The sequence below is a fragment of the Schistocerca gregaria genome, unplaced genomic scaffold, assembly GCF_023897955.1.
Source record: "Schistocerca gregaria isolate iqSchGreg1 unplaced genomic scaffold, iqSchGreg1.2 ptg000920l, whole genome shotgun sequence".
Lineage (NCBI taxonomy): Eukaryota > Metazoa > Arthropoda > Insecta > Orthoptera > Acrididae > Schistocerca > Schistocerca gregaria.
Window position 1 is genome coordinate 232,501 of NW_026062277.1, and position 5,000 is coordinate 237,500.

The 5,000-nt window shown below is 55.1% G+C and overlaps 3 non-coding genes across 3 annotated transcripts in view; all 3 read left to right on the forward strand.

The window, feature by feature from the left end:
- The first annotated feature begins 2,368 nt into the window (after nucleotides 1-2,368).
- LOC126325387 (small subunit ribosomal RNA) lies at nucleotides 2,369-4,261 on the forward strand. Its single transcript, XR_007560071.1, has one exon. It is a non-coding gene; the product is annotated as a small subunit ribosomal RNA (ribosomal RNA).
- Nucleotides 4,262-4,626: 365 nt separating this feature from the next.
- Nucleotides 4,627-4,781, forward strand: LOC126325362 (5.8S ribosomal RNA). The gene has a single exon (XR_007560048.1). It is a non-coding gene; the product is annotated as a 5.8S ribosomal RNA (ribosomal RNA).
- Nucleotides 4,782-4,969: 188 nt separating this feature from the next.
- LOC126325335 (large subunit ribosomal RNA) overlaps nucleotides 4,970-5,000 on the forward strand; it is a 4,222-nt gene continuing 4,191 nt past the window's right edge. The window contains exon 1 of the ribosomal RNA XR_007560025.1: nucleotides 4,970-5,000. This exon is cut by the window's right edge and continues 4,191 nt beyond it. This is a non-coding gene — a ribosomal RNA (large subunit ribosomal RNA).

Genomic DNA, 5,000 nt, shown 5'->3' on the forward strand with positions numbered 1-5,000 from the left:
TAACCTAACTCAAGTTGTCCCTTAACCTAACTCAAGTTGTCCCTTAACCTAACTCAAGTTGTCCCTTAACCTAACTCAAGTTGTCCCTTAACCTAACTCAAGTTGTCCCTTAACCTAACTCAAGTTGTCCCTTAACCTAACTCAAGTTGTCCCTTAACCTAACTCAAGTTGTCCCTTAACCTAACTCAAGTTGTCCCTTAACCTAACTAAGTTGTCCCTTAACCTAACCCACGTTGTCCCTTAACCTAACCCACGTTGTCCCTTAACCTAACCCACGTTGTCCCTTAACCTAACCCACGTTGTCCCTTAACCTAACCCACGTTGTCCCTTAACCTAACCCACGTTGTCCCTTAACCTAACCCACGTTGTCCCTTAACCTAACCCACGTTGTCCCTTAACCTAACCCACGTTGTCCCTTAACCTAACCCACGTTGTCCCTTAACCTAACCCACGTTGTCCCTTAACCTAACCCACGTTGTCCCTTAACCTAACCCACGTTGTCCCTTAACCTAACCCACGTTGTCCCTTAACCTAACCCACGTTGTCCCTTTGCCTAACATAGTTCACTGCTCGGAATCTCTGGTGTCGTTGTTATCCTCATGTAGATGTCTTGCGAGTGTTGCTTACTTTCCACATATTCCCGCTATCCACTGTCAATTGTACTGCAATAGGACTATATCGGCCCCCCCCCCCCCTCTGTCCCCCTCTTTGTGTCTCTGTCCTCTCAAGCTGGTCGGTCTGGCGTGTGAGTGTTAAATGAGCCTCGCAGCTGTTCAGTTGCATTCAGATGTCGACGCCCTCAGTGTACGTCGTGGTATGGTCTGTGTCCATTGTCCGCTGATGTCGTACGCGTAACCCACACGCTGTACCGATCATCGGTAGTTACGTACAGAGTGAAGTAGTGTGATACGTGTGACTGTACGCTGGCTGTGCCCAACGGTGTCGAATCTCAATTTCCATATGTTGTGCTCGATGCTACTTGTCTCGTCTCCCAATAACAGCTAGGTTGCACTGTGGTACGCCGTAGAGGCGTGTGGGAGGAACGTACGAACGCATTGTATGTCACCCTGGGTCGCTGGGGGTGGTGGTGCGGTGAGTCAGGTCAGGTCAGGTCAGGTCAGGTCAGCGTGAGCCGTCTGATGTAGTGACGCGTGTATTCCGACTTTGTCGTATTGCCTCACACAAAGTGCTACCCTGGTGGACCGCGTTCCATATCTGGGACATGCCGCAGATGCCGGTTGACAGTGGATCGCGGAAGGGACATCGCATACTTGCGCGGGCCACCTTCCACGTGTTCTCTTCTGCACATGTCGCAGTGTGTATGTGGTCTGATGTAGCGTGTCGTGACACATGACATCCTGGCATGCAAGAATTGTTGAATTCGCAAATGTAGGTGGACATCTACGTTTACTGCCCAAGATACGCAAATGAACTGGAAATCCGTTGTTGAGCGGTTGTTCACGCTGGAGGTGAATCTGTGATGGCGACGATCGGTACAGCTATTAACCGGTTGTTTCAGCGGTACCCGCCACATCCACACACGTGACTAGGCCCATGTGGGTATGAAGCGATACGCGGCGGTGGCTTGGTGGGACTGTTCCCGGCCGGTGAAGGGGGGCCGCCCGGCGTGTTGGCCGCGCGCTGCGTGGGCGCACGCGCAACAGCCGGCTGGTGGGGGGCGCCGAGTGGCAGGAGCGCCAGCCGACGGGCCCGGCAGGCGGCGCAGCTACGCTGCGGCGCACCCTGCACGCGGCGCCTGGCGGCCAAAGTTGGTTCAGCCGAGCCCGGTGCGAAGCGCGGTGGACATCTGCAGTGTGCTGGTCTGATTGAGGACTGTGTGCGTTGAGGATGCGCCGCCGCCTGGCACTCGGCGCCGCGACGCCGTCTGCTGCTCGGTCGCCCCAGCGGTTCTCGCAGGTGGTTTGTATCGCAGTTGTGCGGACGTGTTGGCGCGTGCGCTGTGCTGGGAGAGTTCGCTTCTGCACCCAAGTGGGGCTTTGCCCTTGTGTGGCGCTGGCGTTGGAGCTGCCGGTCACCATAGGTGGCGCGTGTTGTCTCCCGCCGGCAATGCCACGACAGCACGCTCCCGGGCCTCTGTCGGCAGCGGCAAGCTCAGTTGGGAGCAAGGGTGTTCGCACTAAAACCGTCTACTCGCCTAACTCCGGGCGATTGCGCCTCTCTCGAAACCGACCAAGTACCTAGGACGGCGCTGCGCGCCGCCGGGACCTGAGAGGGTTTCGAGGTGTATCGTGCAGGGGAGCTCGGCCTCCTCCTGTTTGCAGAATAATTGAGCGGACGCTTGCGTGTTCGCGCGGGCCCCCGGGACACACTCCCGGGCGGCCGGCTGCTCAGCTCTAGTTGACGCAGCTCCCTGGTTGATCCTGCCAGTAGTCATATGCTTGTCTCAAAGATTAAGCCATGCATGTCTCAGTACAAGCCGCATTAAGGTGAAACCGCGAATGGCTCATTAAATCAGTTATGGTTCCTTAGATCGTACCCACGTTACTTGGATAACTGTGGTAATTCTAGAGCTAATACATGCAAACAGAGTCCCGACCAGAGATGGAAGGGACGCTTTTATTAGATCAAAACCAATCGGATTGGCTTGTCTGGTCCGTTTGCCTTGGTGACTCTGAATAACTTTGGGCTGATCGCACGGTCCTCGTACCGGCGACGCATCTTTCAAATGTCTGCCTTATCAACTGTCGATGGTAGGTTCTGCGCCTACCATGGTTGTAACGGGTAACGGGGAATCAGGGTTCGATTCCGGAGAGGGAGCCTGAGAAACGGCTACCACATCCAAGGAAGGCAGCAGGCGCGCAAATTACCCACTCCCGGCACGGGGAGGTAGTGACGAAAAATAACGATACGGGACTCATCCGAGGCCCCGTAATCGGAATGAGTACACTTTAAATCCTTTAACGAGTATCTATTGGAGGGCAAGTCTGGTGCCAGCAGCCGCGGTAATTCCAGCTCCAATAGCGTATATTAAAGTTGTTGCGGTTAAAAAGCTCGTAGTTGGATTTGTGTCCCACGCTGTTGGTTCACCGCCCGTCGGTGTTTAACTGGCATGTATCGTGGGACGTCCTGCCGGTGGGGCGAGCCGAAGGGGTGCTTTCGCGTCCCGAGGCGGACCCCGTTTAAATCCTACCAGGGTGCTCTTTGTTGAGTGTCTCGGTGGGCCGGCACGTTTACTTTGAACAAATTAGAGTGCTTAAAGCAGGCAAGCCCGCCTGAATACTGTGTGCATGGAATAATGGAATAGGACCTCGGTTCTATTTTGTTGGTTTTCGGAACCCGAGGTAATGATTAATAGGGACAGGCGGGGGCATTCGTATTGCGACGTTAGAGGTGAAATTCTTGGATCGTCGCAAGACGAACAGAAGCGAAAGCATTTGCCAAGTATGTTTTCATTAATCAAGAACGAAAGTTAGAGGTTCGAAGGCGATCAGATACCGCCCTAGTTCTAACCATAAACGATGCCAGCCAGCGATCCGCCGCAGTTCCTCCGATGACTCGGCGGGCAGCCTCCGGGAAACCAAAGCTTTTGGGTTCCGGGGGAAGTATGGTTGCAAAGCTGAAACTTAAAGGAATTGACGGAAGGGCACCACCAGGAGTGGAGCCTGCGGCTTAATTTGACTCAACACGGGAAACCTCACCAGGCCCGGACACCGGAAGGATTGACAGATTGATAGCTCTTTCTTGATTCGGTGGGTGGTGGTGCATGGCCGTTCTTAGTTGGTGGAGCGATTTGTCTGGTTAATTCCGATAACGAACGAGACTCTAGCCTGCTAACTAGTCGCGTGACATCCTTCGTGCTGTCAGCGATTACTTTTCTTCTTAGAGGGACAGGCGGCTTCTAGCCGCACGAGATTGAGCAATAACAGGTCTGTGATGCCCTTAGATGTTCTGGGCCGCACGCGCGCTACACTGAAGGAATCAGCGTGTCTTCCTAGGCCGAAAGGTCGGGGTAACCCGCTGAACCTCCTTCGTGCTAGGGATTGGGGCTTGCAATTGTTCCCCATGAACGAGGAATTCCCAGTAAGCGCGAGTCATAAGCTCGCGTTGATTACGTCCCTGCCCTTTGTACACACCGCCCGTCGCTACTACCGATTGAATGATTTAGTGAGGTCTTCGGACTGGTACGCGGCATCGACTCTGTCGTTGCCGATGCTACCGGAAAGATGACCAAACTTGATCATTTAGAGGAAGTAAAAGTCGTAACAAGGTTTCCGTAGGTGAACCTGCGGAAGGATCATTACCGACTAGACTGCATGTCTTTCGATGTGCGTGTCGTGTCGCGCAACACGCTACCTGTACGGCAGTGGCCGTGCGCCGCGTGCGGAACCACGCGTGCCTCTCAAAACTAGCGGAAGTGTTGTTGTTGTTGTGTGGTACGAGCGCTGAAGCTCTGGAGCGGCTGGCCTGCGGTACCTGGCGCCTGGCGCCGGTTTTGAATGACGTTCGCCCGAGTGCCTGTCCGCTCCGGTGTGGAGCCGTACGACGCCCATCGGCTGTGAGGCCGTTGGACACAAAAAAAATAGTGGAACAGGGGCCGTCAGACGCCTCAGTCCCGCAAATGCTACTGTCTTGAAAGAGACAGTGGGAGACTGAAAAGGAAAAGATCACCCAGGACGGTGGATCACTCGGCTCGTGGGTCGATGAAGAACGCAGCAAATTGCGCGTCGACATGTGAACTGCAGGACACATGAACATCGACGTTTCGAACGCACATTGCGGTCCATGGATTCCGTTCCCGGGCCACGTCTGGCTGAGGGTCGGCTACGTATACTGAAGCGCGCGGCGTTTGTCCCGCTTCGGAGACGTGGGAGTGTCGTGGTCGCCTGTGTGGCCGGCCGCGTCTCCTTAAACGTGCGATGCGCGCCCGTCGCCTGGCGGTTCGCATACCGGTACTTTCTCGGTAGCGTGCACAGCCGGCTGGCGGTGTGGCGTGCGACACCTCGTACAACGACCTCAGAGCAGGCGAGACTACCCGCTGA